This window comes from Coregonus clupeaformis, chromosome 10 (genome assembly GCF_020615455.1).
Source record: "Coregonus clupeaformis isolate EN_2021a chromosome 10, ASM2061545v1, whole genome shotgun sequence".
Classification (NCBI taxonomy): Eukaryota; Metazoa; Chordata; class Actinopteri; order Salmoniformes; family Salmonidae; genus Coregonus; species Coregonus clupeaformis.
Window position 1 is genome coordinate 35,299,169 of NC_059201.1, and position 18,420 is coordinate 35,317,588.

The 18,420-nt window shown below is 43.1% G+C and overlaps 1 non-coding gene across 1 annotated transcript; it reads left to right on the forward strand.

Moving 5' to 3' along the window:
* The first annotated feature begins 215 nt into the window (after positions 1–215).
* Positions 216–291, forward strand: trnat-ugu. The gene has a single exon. It is a non-coding gene; the product is annotated as a tRNA-Thr (tRNA).
* The last annotated feature ends 18,129 nt before the right edge of the window (positions 292–18,420 follow it).

Here is an 18,420-nt window from a genome sequence, read left to right on the forward strand (position 1 = left end):
GATTCATAACCACAGAGAGTTACCACAAGTCGCAAAGAAAACAGGAGCTGCCTCCACTATTCCAGCAACATTTCAACTTCATTATCATCAAATCACCTATGCTTAGTCTAATACAGTGAAAACTAAAAGATACCAAAAACGATTTAGTCCAATCAACGTGAGCTAAATATGATGTGGCTGTCCATGGTTCTGATTTCTCGTATGTGTGTGTATAAGGTCCCCTGTAGCTCAGTTGGTAGAGCATGGCGCTTGTAACGCCAGGGTTGTGGGTTCGATTCCCACGGGGGGCCAGTATGGAAAATGTATGCACTTACTCACTGTAAATTGCTCTGGATAAGAGCGTCTGCTAAATGACGTAAATGTAAGTAGAAAAACATGTTGACTCCCCCTACTTGTAGAGAAACGCCAATGCCATCATCCTCTCTTTCATGTTGTCGGAACGGTCTATGACTGTCAAATAGTACACACTTTTATTTTTGTTTTCCTAGGCTACCTGGCTAAAATGCTTGCTCATTAGTCAAACTTCCTTTAATGGAAAACTTTAGCTAGTTAACATTAATTAGCCTTCTACATCTAGCTACATACTGAACTTCCATCCTCTCAGGCCAGGGGCACAATGTATGAATTTATGGTTGGATCAGAATCGCCATTATAATCATTGGCCAGTACGGAGAATTAGGTAAAACTACAAGTCCAAATCCCTATCTCCATCCATGGCTAATATAGGAAAGGGCCAATATTTGCTAGCTAGCTAGCCACAGGAGGACAACAACACAATGAGATGCAACAATTCAAGTTGTTTCGGTCAATGACGTATTGCTCTCGATGTGATTGGAGTGAAGCTAAATCCAAACTGTCTTCCCTTTACACTTTTTTTGGTGCGCCAGGACCATTCACAGTTGGGAACACTCGGTTTAAATCAAAGCTGATTGGATATTATGTTATACTTTTTTCATGAAGGGAGGCCAAATGCTTTTAAGGCGTTACATATTTAAATTAGTTAAGATTATAAGACGTTACCACTGGTGCATAAAATGTTGTTAGGCTTTACATGACGTTGCATAAAGCCGGAAGTAATGGCTGCCTGCTGAATCCAAGCGTTTGACATGGGGGGAGGGGACCAATAACATTATGATCAACTTTGTCAATGTACCAGCTACAGTCATTTTTCATACTTGGGTCAACCAACTAGATCATCCAATTTGATTAAAAACATAATTTTCACTGTTCGGGACCTTTAGATCTGCAGGAGTTCATATTATATTAGGCTATGTGAGAGGTTATAGACCTATAGTAGCCTACAGTTCCCTTGACGTGCCATTTTGAAGTCCCCATCTTGTGACTGTCGAAATTGTATAGAGCCTTACAATCATCACACATAACAAACCTATCATCCTCTTTTACCACTTCACCAAATCTTTCCTAAACATTAAGCTACTGTTCTGGCCCTCCCTTCAATTTATTTTCAACTCCATTTCACAGCTTTTCTCTTATTGAATTAAACTCCGACTGTAACCAGGTTTCCATCCAAACTTTGTATGCGAGTAAAGTACATGTCGGATAAAACATGTCATGACAGGCCTGATGGAAACAGAAAAATTTTCGGTAAACTTTCCAAATGTCGACAAAACAAAATACGCTAGACGAGGTGAGACTTTTCAAATCAAATTGTATTTGTTACATGCGCCGAATACAACAGGTGTAGACCTTAACGTGAAAAGCTTACTTACAAGCCCTTAACCAACAATGCAGTTAAGAAAAATAGCAGTTGCCATACCAGGCGGTGATGCAACCAGTCAGGATGCTCTCGATAGTGCAGCTGTATAACTTTTTGAGGATCTGAGGACGCATGCCAAATCTTTTCAGTCTCCTGAGGGGGAATAGGCTTTGTCGTGCCCTCTTCACGACTGTCTTGGTGTGTTTGGACCATGAGAGTTTGTTGGTGATGTGGACACCAAGGAACTTGAAGCTCTCAACCTGCTCCACTACAGCCCCGTCGATGTGAATGGGGGCGGGCTCTGCCCTCCTTTTCCTGTAGTCCACGATCATCTCCTTTGTCTTGATCACGTTGAGGGAGAGGTTGTTGTCCTGGCACCACACTGTCAGAGGTCTGACCTCCTCCCTATAGGCTGTCTCATCGTTGTTGGTGATCAGGCCTACCACCGTTGTGTCGTCGGCAAACTTTTAAAAATATTTGTATTTATTTAGGGGGTAGATCAGCTTTAATATTGCAGATAGATTGTAACTTCCATCAATGTAATTGTCTGCATCACTTCCAATCCCCCATATTATTTTTTTCTTCTTTTTTTTCTTGCATATATATATATATATATATATATATATATATATACACACACACACATACATACACATACATACATACATACATACATACATACATATCCTTTAAAAATATATATTTCCCTTTATTACTTTCCAACCCCACCATCCCTTCCCTAATTTGAGTAAACTAGTGAACAACAATGCTTAGGCCTCTACTTCATGCTTATACATACTATATACATTTTATGGACACAGTCAATAATTATATTTTGTTTGTTTTTACTCCTGAACTTCCTCCGATCATTTTCATGATGTCCATCTGGTATGCTTCTATATGCCATATCTTTATAACTGTGCTCTTTCACAAAAGCTCACAATATATAACCTATATACTTATTATGGACACAGCATGTCTTACACTAGTTATCTTGTTATTATTAGTTGTTGTTATTAGTCCCATCCTTCAGCTTCATTCAACACCTCCCATCTATCTCTTAACACCATCCATATTGGATTCTCATTGTTTCTACAGTTTGTGAATTGAAAATATTTTTTTTTGCTAAAAGTATTATTATATTATTGATCGATTGACTATGACTTTTCAGATCACCCTGTAGTGCTATCTGCAGGGTCAGCTCCATGCAAATATTGCAATCCTTCAGCCATTTCTGGACATGTGTCCAGAAACAAGCTACAAATGGACAGTACCAAAACAAATGATCTAATGATTCTGTCTCGTCACAGCCAAATCTGCAGAGCTGGGAAGATTGTATAATTTACATTTACATTTTAGTCATTTAGCAGATGCTCTTATCCAGAGCGACTTACAGTTAGTGAGTGCATACATTATTATTTTTTAAAAATGTTTTCATACTGGCCCCCCGTGGGAATCGAACCCACAACCCTGGCGTTGCAAACGCCATGCTCTACCAACTGAGCTACAACCCTGCCGGCCATTCCCTCCCCTACCCTGGACGACGCTGGGCCAATTGTGCGCCGCCCCATGGGTCTCCCGGTCGCGGCCGGCTACGACAGAGCCTGTATCCCCCATACAAATAACATTCTATTGGTAGCAAGATCATTTAAATTGAAAAATTCTAAGTTTTGAATCCGGCGTCGTTTTGCGTATCAGTTCATAAACACTATGCCATGGAATCGGTACGTCAAAAATCTCTTCCCAACTATGTTGAAATCTATATGGGACAGCTGTCAATCTTTTGGTCCTTAAATGAAACTGGTAAACTTTTTTATTTATCACAATTTTCTTTAAACAATTATGTTCTTTAATGCTAGGCCGACAGACAAGTTCCTTACTTTTTCCTCCTTCCACTTTCCTCTTCCATTTTTGCAGTAATGCTGCAATTATTTGGTTGTAATTTTGGGTAGAGCAGACATTTCCATGTGTTTTTTTAGCTGCATGTGCGACATAACTCCACCATTCCTACCGATAATATCATTTACGAAGATTATACTTTTTTTTTTTTAAAAAAAACTTTTTTTTATCAATTAGTATATTTGAGTTTAACCACAATATTTGTTGCAACATTTGTTCTGTCATTTCTGGATTATTAAATTGAAATTGCAACCAACTTTCTATGGCTTGTTTTAGAAATAGTGATATTTGGGAGATTATTTCCTTTTCAAACACCTGAAAGTGAGGGGTTATAATCTGAATAAAGGGAAAAAGTCCCTTCTTGAACATTGGGTGAGATAATCTTACTAGTTTGCTAGAGAACCAGTTTGGATTTAAGTATAATTTTTGTATGACTGAAGCTTTTAGTGATAGGTCTAATGCTTTAATATTTAATAATTTCTGTCCTCCGAATTCATATTCATTATATAAATAGGCCCGTTTAATTTTGTCTGGCTTGCCGTTCCAAATAAAATGGAATATTTTTTTTCTCATATAATTTTATTTTTTTTTCGCTAGGCAAGACCATAAGCAAATAGGTAAACTGGGATAATACTAAATAGTTAATCAGGGTGATTTTTCCACAAATTGACAGGTATTTACCATTCCATAGAAGCAAGATCTTATCTATTTTTGCTAACTTTCTATTAAAATGTATTGGAGTGAGATCATTTATTTCATTTTGGATATTTATTCAGAGTATATCCACATCACCATCAGACCATTTTACTGGTAAACTACAAGGTAATGTAACATTTCAATTTTTTTGTGATCCAATACGTAATATAGTACATTTATCATAATTTGGTTGTAATCCAGAGAGGTTCGAAAATGTATCTAGATCCTCTATTCAAGTTGTGGATTTAAAAGAAAACATGAATCATCGTACAATGACACTTTGTTTTTAAGCCCTGGATTTCTAATCCCTTGATATTATTGTTGGATCTGATTTTAATAGCTAACATCTCGATGGCAATAATAAATAGATATGCCGATAGTGGACAACCTTGTTTCACTCCTCTTGACAGTTTCAAACTTTCTGAGAAATAGCCATTATTTACTATTTTACACCTAGGGTTACTATACATGATTTTGACCCATTTTATAAGAGATTCTCCAAAATTGAAATGCTCCAGGCATTTATATATAAACCCCAGTCGTACTTTATCAAATGCCTTTTCGAAGTCTGCTATGAATAGCAGGCCTGGTTTCCCATATTTTCCATAGTGTTCTATTGTTTCCAATACTTGCCTTATATTATCTCCTGTAGCAGCTAAATACAATATCTTTGTGTTAGCTAGCCAACGTTTAATTATTGCTGCGTTATGAAAGGAACTAGACACGGACACGAATTATCTGTTTAGTGTGTTAACACTATTGGTAGCTTGTTGTAACCAAGTATTGGTGCTAAACTGTGTGTTATTGGATGCTAGCATGCTAGTTAGCTATGGCGTCATAGTTAGCTAGCTGAATAAAGTAAGTTGAGTCTATTCCTTGAAACATTGAACCGCTGTAGTTTACAACAATTCTAATTTCTAAAGTGGAAGTTGGGAGAGTTTTATTCGGGTGTTTCAGTGAAACAATTATAGTCTCTGAGGTGGAAGTTGGGAGAGTTATATTTGGGAGTTGTGGTGAGGGAGGCCCCGCTCTCTCCTTTCCCTGATGTTTAGTTCATTTCATTCCGATCTCCTCTGCATTATTGTAGCCATTTGCTACAGCCTGTCAACTATGCCTCTGCCTATCCCTGTTCTCTCCTCTCCGCACAGGCTACACAAACGCCTCACACCGCGTGGCTGCTGCCTCTCTAACCTGGTGGTCCCTGCATGCACCACACACCTGGAGTTCCAGGTCTCAGGCAGCCTCTGGAACTGCCGTTCTGCTGCCAACAAGGCTGACTTCATCCCAGCCTATGCTACCCTCCAGTCCCTCGAATTCCTGGCGCTGACGGAAACATGGATTACCACTGAAAACACTGCAACTCCTACTGCTCTCTCCTCGTCTGACCATGTGTTCTCGCATACCCCGAGAGCATCTGGTCAGAGGGGTGGTGGCACAGGAATCCTCATCTCTCCCAAGTGGACATTCTCAATTTTTCCCCTAACCCATCTGTCTATCTCCTAATTTGAGTCCCATGCTGTCACAGTCACTAGCCCATTTAAGCTTAATATCCTTGTCATCTATCGCCCTCCAGGTTCCCTTGGAGAGTTCATCAATGAGCTTGACGCCTTGATAAGCTCCTTTCCTGAGGATGGCTCACCCCTCACAGTTTTGGGGGATTTCAACCTCCCTACGTCTACATTTGACTAATTTCTCTCTGCCTCCTTCTTTCCACTCCTCTCCTCTTTTGACCTCACCCTCTCACCGTCCCCCCCTACTCACAAGGCAGGCAATACGCTTGACCTCATCTTTACTAGATGCTGCTCTACTAATCTCACTGCAACTCCCCTCCATGTCTCCGACCACTACTTTGTATCCTTTTCTCTCTCGCTCTCCTCCAACACTACTCACTCTGCCCCTACACAGATGGTAATGCGCTGCCGCAACCTTCGCTCTCTCTCTCCCACTACTCTCTCCTCTTCCATCCTATCATCTCTTCCCTCTGCTCAATCCTTCTCCCTCCAATCTCCTGATTCTGCCTCCTCAACCCTCCTCTCCTCCCCTTTCTGCATCCTTTGACTCTCTGTGTCCCCTATCCTCCCGGCCGGCTCGGTCCTCCCCTCCAGCTCCGTGGCTTGATGACTCATTGCGAGCTCACAGAACAGAGCTCCGGGCAGCTGAGCGGAAATAGAAGAAAACTAGACTCCCTGCCGACCTGGCATCTTTTCACTCCCTCCTCTCTACATTTTCTTCATCTGTTTCTGCTGCTAAGGCCACTTTCTACCACCCTAAATTCCAAGCATCTGCCTCTAACCCTAGGAAGCTCTTTGCCACATTCTCCTCCCTGCTGAATCCTCCTCCCACCCCCCACCCCTCCTCCCTCTCTGTGGATGACTTCGTCAACCACTTTGAAAAGAAGGTTGACGACATCCGATCCTCGTTTGTTAAGTCTAATGACACTGCTGGTCCTGCTCACACTGCCCTACCCTATGCTTTGACTTCTTTCTCCCCTCTCTCTCCAGATAAAATCTCGCGACTTGTGACTGCAGGCCGCCCAACAACCTGCCCGCTTGACCCCATCCCCTCCTCTCTTCTCCAGACCATCTCCGGTGACCTTCTCCCCCTACCTCACCTCGCTGATCAACTCATCCTTGACCGCTGGCTATGTCCCTTCCGTCTTCAAGAGAGCGAGAGTTGCACCCCTTCTCAAAAAACCAACACTCGATCCCTCTGATGTCAACAACTACAGACCAGTATCCCTTCTTTCTTTTCTTTCCAAAACTATTGAGCGTGCCGTCTTTAGCCAACTCTCTTGCTATCTCTCTCAGAATGACCTTCTTGATCCAAACCAGTCAGGTTTCAGGACTGGTCATTCAACTGAGACTGCTCTTCTCTGTGTCACGGAGGCTCTCCGCACTGCTAAAGCTAACTCTCTCTCCTCTGCTCTTGTCCTTCTAGACCTGTCTGCTGCCTTTGATACTGTGAACCATCAGATCCTCCTCTCCACCCTCTCCGAGCTGGGCATCTCCGGCGCGGCTCACTCTTGGATTGCGTCCTACCTGACCGGTCGCTCCTACCAAGTGGCGTGGCGAGAAGCTGTTTCCGCACCACGTGCTCTCACCACTGGTGTCCCACAGGGCTCAGTTCTAGGCCCTCTCCTATTCTCGCTATACACCAAGTCACTTGGCTCTGTCATATCCTCACATGGCCTCTCCTATCATTGCTACGCAGACGACACACAACTAATCTTCTCCTTTCCCCCTTCTGATAACCAGGTGGCGAATCGCATCTCTGCATGTCTGGCAGACATATCAGTATGGATGACGGATCACCACCTCAAGCTGAACCTTGGCAAGACGGAGCTGCTCTTCCTCCCGGGGAAGGGACTGCCCGTTCCATGATCTCGCCATCACGGTTGACAACTCCGTTGTGTCCTCCTCCCAGAGTGCGAAGAGCCTTGGCGTGACCCTGGACAACACCCTGTCGTTCTCCGCTAACATCAAGGCGGTGACCCGATCCTGCAGGTTCATGCTCTACAACATTCGGAGAGTACGACCCTGCCTTACACAGGAAGCGGCACAGGTCCTAATCCAGGCACTTGTCATCTCCCGTCTGGATTACTGCAACTCGCTGTTGGCTGGGCTCCCTGCCTGTGCCATTAAACCCCTACAACTCATCCAGAATGTCGCAGCCCGTCTGGTGTTCAACCTTCCCAAGTTCTCTCACGTCACCCCGCTCCTCCGCACACTCCACTGGCTTCCAGTTGAAGCTCTCATCTGTTACAAGACCATGGTGCTTGCCTATGGAGCTGTGAGGGGAACGGCACCTCCATACCTTCAGGCTCTGATCAGTCCCTAAACCCAAACGAGGGCACTGCGTTCATCCACCTCTGGCCTGCTGGCTCCCCTTCCTCTGCGGAAGCATAGTTCCCGCTCAGCCCAGTCAAAACTGTTCGCTGCTCTGGCACCCCAATGGTGGAACAAGCTCCCTCACGACGCCAGGACAGCGGAGTCACTCACCACCTTCCGGAGACATTTGAAACCCCACCTCTTTAAGGAATACCTGGGATAGGATAAAGTAATCCTTCTACCCCACCCCCCCCCCAAAAAAAAATATATATTTAAAAAAATATTTTAAAAAATAGATACAATTAAAATAGAAAATAATATGTGTAAAGTGGTTATCCCACTGGCTATAGGGAGAATGCACCAATTTGTAAGTCACTCTGGATAAGAGCGTCTGCTAAATGACGTAAATGTAAATGTATCTTCCATGTAAAAAACCTGTCTGATTAGAATTAATAATATCCGACAATACCTTTTTAATTCTATGCGCTATACATTTTGCTAGGATTTTTGCATCACAACACTGAAGTGTAAGGGGCCTCCAATCTTGTAAATGGACTGGATCTTTATATTTTCCACTTGTATCCTGTTTCAGTAATAATGAGATCAGACCTTCTTCTTGAGTGTCAGATAATCTACCATTTACATAGGAGTGGTTAAAACATGATAATAACGGTCCTCTTAGTATTATTTCTCTACCATAAGCCACCTCCAACATTGTTTTAGAGAATTTGGCAGGATGTCCAACCGGCCTCAACAACAGACCACGTGCATGGCATCGTGTGGGCGAGCGGTTTGCTGATGTCAACGTTGTGAACAGAGTGCCCCATGGTGGCGGTGGGGTGAAGGTATGGGCAGGCATAAGCTACAGACAACAAACACAATTGCATTTTATCGATGGCAATTTGAATGCACAGAGATACCGTGACGAGATCCTGAGTCCCATTGTCGTGCCATTCATCTGCCGCCATCATCTAATGTTTCAACATGATAATGCACAATTCCTGGAAGCTGAAAATGTCCCAGTTCCTCCCTGGCCTTCATACTCACCAGACATGTCACCCAATGATCTGGATCGACGCGTACGACAGTGTGTTCCAATTCCCGCCAATATCCAGCAACTTCGCACAGCCATTTAAGAGGAGTGGGACAACATTCCACAGACCAAAATCAACAGCCTGATCAACTCTAGGCGAAGGAGATGTGTCACGCTGCATGAGGCAAATAGTGGTCACACCAGATACTGACTGGTTTTCTGATCCACGCCCCTACCTTTTTTAAAAAGGTATCTGTGACCAACAGATGTATATCTGTATTCCCAGTCATGTGAAATCCATAGATTAGGGCCTAATGAGTTTATTTCAATTGACTGATTTCCTTATATGAATTGTAACTCAGTAAAATCTTTAACATTTTTGCATTTTGCGTTTATATTTTTGTTCAGTATAAGATGCCAACAAATCATGTATAGAGATATTTTCTCTGTACATTCTCCTTCACTCACAAAAAACAGTTGAAAATGACATTAGGATACTGCTAAACCTTCACAAAACACACATTGGCTGCATTTACACAGGCAGCCCCCCAATTTTTTTTCACCAAGTTTTTATTTATTTTGTTATTTGTTGTTGGGGGGGGTTACAGGTACAATATTCATATCAATTCATATATTCAGTTCATATCAGACTTTCCCTTCAATATTCTCCATATTCCTATTGTATCCGTGGGCTGCCACTCAAGAGTAAGAAATACATACAGAGGAATGATCATATTGATCACATTACAGGATTTAGTAATAACAACATTGGTACGTAAAGAAAGCCCCCCCCCCCAGACCCGAAAAAAGTCAAGCTTCCCTACCCCACCACCTGTCCCCTAAGTTCCCCCTTCTGTCCCCCCTCCCAACCCCCTAAACAACCAAGGTTGCCGTTACAACCCCCCGCCAACCAACCCCTTCCCTGTGGGCCTGAAAGCAAAGAAAGTTACAAAGATTAAAAAAGGTATATAGTTTGTTTGTATGTCTTGGGCTTTAGCTGAGATTGTTCTTTACAGAGTCAAGCATTTACACAGGCAACCCAATTCTGATATTTTTTCACTAATTGGTCTTTTGACCATTTAGATCAGCTCTGAAAAAGAGCTGATGTGATTGGTCAAAAGACCAATTAGTGGAAAAGAAGAGGGTTGTGTTCCTCTGCTCAAACATTGCTGACACATGCCAGATCTAGGTCAGCTAACCACATCATATGTAATAGCAATCTGGTGCCCGATGGCACAGTCGATGACTTGGCACGCAACCATTGGTTGATGCATGCAACGTCTGAGCAGGGGGTACACGACCAAGGTCACTGATTAGTTAGGAACTCCCCTCACCTGGGGCCTCATGTATCAATCTTGCGTACGCACGAAAACACGGCGTACGCCAGCTTTCACGTTCACGGTCAGATGTACTAACAGTGAAATTAACGTAAGAATGTGCGTTCTTCCACGTAAACTTCAGGCCTGGCGTACGTACATTTTTGTGATGTTTGTCCGTTGGCGACTCAGAGGCAATAAAGTGAAGTGGCAAACATTACACTACGAACTGTTCTATCGCACCTGCCAGATATTGCTTATAATTTGTAATTGATAAATGATTTGCCATATTATTGTCACACGAGTCTTATTAGAATATTCTATTAATTATGCAATTAAGTAAGAACATATATAAAGGATGTGAAAATTGATACAACCCGTCTAGCAATGGCAGCTTTGGCTTTATTAGAAGACATTTTCAATGGACAAATCCAGAGAGAACGAGTTTTTAGGGACCACGGTGATTTTCTGGCCCACGACGATGACTGGCTCATCAGCCGTTTCAGATTTCCAAGGGCTATACTCTTGGAGCTCTGCGCTGAGTTGGGTCCGAATTTGGAAAGAGAGACAGTGAGGAGCCACGTATTACCCGTTCCTTTACAGGTGCTTACTACACTTGGTTTCCTAGCAACCGGTTCTTTCCAAAGAGAACTGGCAGACCGCTCAGGAATAAGCCAGTCGTGTTTGAGCCGTGCAATGCCACCTGTATGGGACGGCATCATCCGCTTGTCTACCAGGTATATAACGTTCCCATACGATGCAGGTGACCAGCCAAACATCAAAGCGCAATTTGCAGCGATAGCCGGTTTTCCTAATGTAATCGGAGCGATCGACTGCACACATATTGCTATAAAGGCGCCATCTGAAGACGAATTTGCATATGTGAATCGGAAACATTTCCATTCAATAAATGTGCAGATTATATGTGATGCACAAATGCGCCTAACAAATATTGTGGCAAGGTGGCCTGGGTCAACCCATGATTCATATATCCTTACAAACAGCATGGTTGGGATGAGACTCCAAGCTGGCAGGGTGCGCGATGGGTGGCTACTTGGTAAGTTATGCATTTAAATGTATGGTTCTATCTAAAAGTAAAATGTTTGTGTCTGTAATTATTATTACTGCCCATCAGGAGACAGTGGTTATCCACTAAAGACGTGGCTGTTAACCCCCTCACCAACCCACAAACTGACCGAGAGCGCAGATACAATGATGCCCATTCCCGCACTTTCGGTCAGTTGTGGAGCGGGCGATTGGGCAGCTGAAATGTCGGTGGCGCTGCCTTGACAGGACCGGGGGGATGCTGTTATACCGCCCTGACAAGGTTTGCCGCATCATACTGGCCTGTGGAGTGCTGCACAATGTCGCGCACAGGCATGGCATACCCCTTGGTGAGGTGGGGGGCACCGCCAGAATGACCCTGACCCAGGACCAGTATATGTGCAGCACAATCAACAAGCCATTCAGGCCCGTCAACGTGTAATTGCAACAATATAAATGGTACTCAGACACAAAGTTCATTTTTGACCAATTATTTTAATGAATGGCTTATTTCTGTGAGTGCGTCAGTGACATTTTTAAGGTGACTGTTCATTTCTTCAATGGCCCTAACAATTTGTTGTTGTGACTCCAGAACAGCATGCGTCAAGACACGGCCAGATGGACGGGCTTCAGCACTGGGGGGAACATTAGAGACACGGGAGACGCTGGACTGAATGGGCTCTGGCTGCTCAGGTGGTGCGGACTCTGAGTGCGTGCCAGTGGACGTTCCTGCGGTTCCTAAGTCCAATTAAACACAGGCACATCTTAACAGTAATTTGAGTCTGTTCCTTATTAATGGGTACACGCATTTGCAATAAAAGCAGTGGATACGTGAAATCTCTGGTGTACCTTTTGCTATATTGCATGCATTTTAAAATTAAACGGTGGCTGGCTATGTATATCAAAGTTAAGGAAATAAATCTGAGTCACCTTGCTGGCAGTCCTGTAGTATATCCGAGTCTCCTACATCAGCGGATACGATTCCAGAGATTAACGTGTCTCCTACAATAGAGGCAACTCTCTGATCAAAGGGTGCAAGTTCATCGGTCCCTGTACCACCGCCTGTTCTGCCCACACTTTGTCGGTGCGCAGCAGTTCTCCGCTTAACTTCCACCTTTATGTCTGACCATTTCTTCTTCAGTTCATTTACGGTGCGACTCTCAGATCCCACCGCGTTGACGGCATCAGACAAACTCGCCCACTCTTTTTTCTTTCTTTTGTTATTAATTCCAGAGGACAGATTTCCAAATAAAATATTTTTTCTTGTTTCTACCTCTGATAGTAGCACCTCTAATTCGTTTTCAGTGAAATTTCGTTTCTTGCTTGCTTTAGCCATGTTCTTGCAGGTTTCTTTTGCCAAATTGGACTAATTACCATATTTAAATTGATTTAATTGAGGGAGGAGACAGGGTGTGGTGTGGTGCTCGTGCATGTGCGCTCAATTTCGCGTTGATTGGGATGTACAAAGAGAATGTATGTGGAATGCTGCGTACGCAGAGATTCATACATCAGATTTTTTTGGTGCGTACGCACATTTATGGCTTTGTCCGTACGCAATGTTTTAGTATGAATTCAACGCAAGTCTTTGTACATGAGGCCCCAGGTCTAGGTCTTACACAAGTTGAAAGAAAATAACAAAAACCAGCAGACACTCGGCCCTGTATGGAATGAATTTGAAACCCCTGGGCTAGAGTATCTGTGGCAATTGCGACATACAGTCGCTTTATACATGTGGTAAAGAGATCGAAGAAACGCAGACCGTGGGTAATAGGACACCATCATTGGCGTCCATTCAAAAAAGCTTATCTAACAAAGTGGATATTCGTCAATCCGTCATGATTCATTACATTTACGTCATTTAGCAGACGCTCTTATCCAGAGCGACTTACAAATTGGTGCATTCACCCTATAGCCAGTGGGATAACCACTTCACAATGTTATTTTTTTAAATATATATATTTTTTTTTTTTTGGGGGGGGTGAGTGACTCCGCTGTCCTGGCGTCGTGAGGGAGCTTGTTCCTCCATTGGGGTGCCAGAGCAGCGAACAGTTTTGACTGGGCTGAGCGGGAACTATGCTTCCGCAGAGGAAGGGGAGCCAGCAGTGTGTTCTAACAGGCCCACAAGGTGCTTACTAAAATCAATTATTTTATATATTCGGCTGTTTTCGGTGGTGGTAGCAGTCAGTGGTGGTAGTTGAAGCCGTTTTTAAGTGTAATGCAGTTGATTGGCGATGATGACATTAACATATATTGGGGGTTGACATCTATACATGCTTTATACTCAGATTTTTACCTCAACATAGTGTTAAATACACATACAGTGGGAAGAACAAGTATTTGATACACTGCCGATTTTGCAGGTTTTCCTACTTACAAAGCATGTAGAGGTCTGTAATTTTTTATCATAGGTACACTTCAACTGTGAGAGACGGAATCTAAAACAAAAATCTAGAAAAAAATCATACAATGTGATTAAGTAATTAATTTGCATTTTATTGCATGACATAAATATTTTATCACCTACCAACCAGTAAGAATTCCGGCTCTCACAGACCTGTTAGTTTTTCTTTAAGAAGCCCTCCTGTTCTCCACTCATTACCTGTATTAACTGCACCTGTTTGAACTCGTTACCTGTATAAAAGACACCTGTCCACACACTCAATCAAACAGACTCCAACCTCTCCACAATGGCCAAGACCAGAGAGCTGTGTAAGGACATCAGGGATAAAATTGTAGACCTGCACAAGGCTGGGATGGGCTACAGGACAATAGGCAAGCAGCTTGGTGAGATGGCAACAACTGTTGGCGAAATTATTAGAAAATGGAAGAAGTTCAAGATGACGGTAAATCACCCTCGGTCTGGGGCTCCATGCAAGATCTCACCTCGTGGGGCATCAATGATCATGAGGAAGGTGAGGGATCAGCCCAGAACTACACAGCAGGACCTGGTCAATGACCTGAAGAGAGCTGGGACCACAGTCTCAAAGAAAACCATTAGTAACACACTACGCCGTCATGGATTAAAATCCTGCAGCGCACGCAAGGTCCCCCTGCTCAAGCCAGTGCATGTCCAGGCCCGTCTGAAGTTTGCCAATGACCATCTGGATGATCCAGAGGAGGAATGGGAGAAGGTCATGTGGTCTGATGAGACAAAAATATAGCTTTTTGGTCTAAACTCCACTCGCTGTGTTTGGAGGAAGAAGAAGGATGAGTACAACCCCAAGAACACCATCCCAACCGTGAAGCAAGGAGGTGGAAACATCATTCTTTGGGGATGCTTTTCTGCAAAGGGGACAGGACGACTGCACCGTATTGAGGGGAGGATGGATGGGGCCATGTATTGCAAGATCTTGGCCAACAACCTCCTTCCCTCAGTAAGAGCATTGAAGATGGGTCGTGGCTGGGTCTTCCAGCATGACAACGACCCGAAACACACAGCCAGGGCAACTAAGGAGTGGCTCCGTAAGAAGCATCTAAAGGTCCTGGAGTGGCCTAGCCAGTCTCCAGACTTGAACCGAATAGAAAATCTTTGGAGGGAGCTGAAAGTCCATATTGCCCAGCGACAGCCCCGAAACCTGAAGGATCTGGAGAAGGTCTGTATGGAGGAGTGGGCCAAAATCCCTGCTGCAGTGTGTGCAAACCTGGTCAAGACCTACAGGAAAAGTATGATCTCTGTAATTGGAAACAAAGGTTTCTGTACCAAATATTAAGTTCTGCTTTTCTGATGTATCAAATACTTATGTCATGCAATAAAATGCAAATTAATTACTTAAAAATCATACAATGTGATTTTCTAAATTTTTGTTTTAGATTCCGTCTCTCACAGTTGAAGTGTACTTATGATAAAAATTACAGACCTCTACATGCTTTGTAAGTAGGAAAACCTGCAAAATCGGCAGTGCATCAAATCTTGTTCTCCCCACTGTATAAACAATAGCCGAAATGTAGGAACATTTTGATGGCTGGCAATGAGGGGATTCTGGATCTATCCCCACAGGGGGGACGCTCGCGTGGTATTTTCATTGTTTTGGTCGCATTCCATTGACGTCTAGTGATGAGGGCGGGCTTTGAGATGATGCTTTTGCAACTCAACAACATACAGTCCAATGAAAAATGTATGAAAAATGTATGCTCTGGATAAGAGCGTCTGCTAAATGACAAAAAAATTAAAAATTTTAAAAAATACAAGCATTTTATGTATCTAGTCCCCCGCACTCAATGACTACATCAAGCTTGTGAATACAAATTTATTGGATGCATTTGCAGATTGTTTTAGGTGTGTTTTGGGTCATGTCTTTCCCAATAGTAACTGAATCTTACATTAATTTGGATGCTGTCAGGGTCCTAAACAAATCATGAATGAATAATGAATAATAACGAGTGAGAAAGTTAGAGGCACAAAGATGATAAACCAATGGGGGCTCCTCAGAGGAGGAAGGGGAGGACCATCCTCCTCAGTGAATTTCAGACAAATGTAACTAGTGAAACATTTAAAACGTTATACTTTTTAGATAACTATACTAAATATATTCATGTCACCAAATAATTTATTAAAACATCGGTTTTTCAATTAAGGTCTACAGTAGCCTCAACAGCACTCTGTAGGATAGCACCATGGTGTAGCCAGAGGATAGCTAGTTTCCGTCCTCCTCTGGGTACATTAACTTCAATGCAAAACCTAGGAGGCTCGTGGTTCTCACCCCCTTCATAGACTTACACAGTAATTATGACAACTTCCGGAGGACGTCCTCCAACCTTTCAGAGCTCTTGCAGCATGAACTGACATGTTGCCCACCCAATCAAAGGATCAGAGAATTAATCTAGTACTGAAAGCATTTGCAGCTAACACTGCAGTGCATAAAATGTGGTGAGTACTTGACTCAAAGAGAGAGAAAGAATAGTTAAACAGTTTAGAAAAAAAGGAGAAGCGAGAGAGAGATATCTATATTTCGAATGCAGCTAGCTAGTTTAGCCAACTCAAACACCCAGCTCAAACGGAGAGGGATGCTATCTTAGCTAGCTGGCTATGGCTATCCAACACTGGAACTATTCCAAGTCATGGTAAGCTTTTGGTTGTATGAACTTATTGCCACCGGGGCCCACCCGTGTAATTGCTAAAATTCTTACTGCCTGTACACTGTACTGCATGATTGTAGCGGGTTTACTAACGTGTTAGTTCTAGTAGCTATGTTGACTATGACGTTATAATATGGTGACAATGATGTAGACTGTGTGTAGTGGTTATGATATTAAGGTTTGGCTTGGAAAGGTTCTCTCGCCTGGTCAGACAGCTTATGTGTTGTGCACTGAAGTCGACAAGCGAAGGGAAAAGGTGAGAGGAGGAGAGTGCGTCGATGCGAGAAGGAATTCTACAACGATCAAAGGGATCATGCTGTATATAATTTATGTGGCTGCTATGAAAGTGGACTGTGTTTGCGTGTGATCAGGTGTGTATTCATTCCGCCGGGGAAAAAAACCCCGGAAGCAAACGGAATGAAACGGTGATAAACATACCTAAATTTGTCCAATAGAAACTCTCGTTTGCAACTGTTGGACTAATGATTACACCCTAGATCAGCTAGATGCAGGCTGTATTGAATGTGTCAATGTCTGTCACCTTGATTACTCAAATCTCTCTCGACCTGTGCACCTACGTTGTAAACTTTCATTCATAGGCTAGGTTGTAGCAACCTCATGATGGGTATAAGGAATATTCGAGTATCATGTAGTAGCCTAAACCTGTCGATGTTACATTGAGCTGGGTGAATGAAATATGAATGACAGTCATCCAATATGCTGTAATAGAAAGAAGATCATGCTCATAAAATAAACTATCGTCCTCCCTCATCTTAAACGGCACCGACCGCCACTGTGATACACAACCCCCCCCCCAAAAAAAATATATTAACCTACCCTGTTATTGATAATGGTGATAGGTTATCAGCTCTCTGTGACTTTCCTACTCATCATTATGTACAGTGCATTCGGAAAGTATTCAGACACCTTCAATTTTTCCGTTACAGCCTTATTCTAAAATTGATTACTTTTTTTTTTCCTCTCATCAATCTGCACACAATACCCCATAATGACAAAGCAAAAACAGGGTTTTATAAATGTTTTCACATTTATAAAAAAAAAAATGTAAATAAGGTATTTTTTCAAATATAAGTATTCAGACCCTTTGCTATGAGACTCGAAATTGAGCTCAGGTGCATCCTGTTTCCATTGATCACCCTTGAGATGTTTCTACAACTTGATTGGAGTCCACCTGTGGTAAATTCAATTGATTGGACATTATTTGGTGAGGCACACACCTGTCTATATAAGGTCCCACAGTTGACTGTGCATGTCAGAGCAAAAACCAAGCCATGAGGTCGAAGGAATTGTCCGTAGAGCTCCGAGACAGGATTGTGTCGAGGCACAGATCTGGGGAAGGGTACCAAAAAATGTCTGCATCATTGAAGGTCCCCAAGAACACAGTGGCACAAGTTCGGAACCACCAAGACTCTTCCTAGAGCTGGCTCCAGAGTTCCTCTGTGGTGATGGGAGAACCTTCCAGAAGGACAACCATCTCTGCAGCACACCACCAATCAGGCCTTTATTGTAGAGTGGCCAGACGGAAGCCACTCCTCAGTAAAAGGCACATGACAGCCTGCTTGGAGTTTGCCAAGAGGCACCTAAAGGACTCTCTGACCATGAGAAACAAGATTCTCTGGTCTGATGAAACCAAGATTGAACTTTTTGGCCTAAATGCCAAGTGTCACATCTGGAGGAAACCAGGCACTGCTCATCACCTGGACAATACCATCCCTACGGTGAAGCATGGTGGTCGCAGCATCATATTGTGGGGATGTTGTTCAGCGGCAGGGACTGGGAGACTAGTCAGGA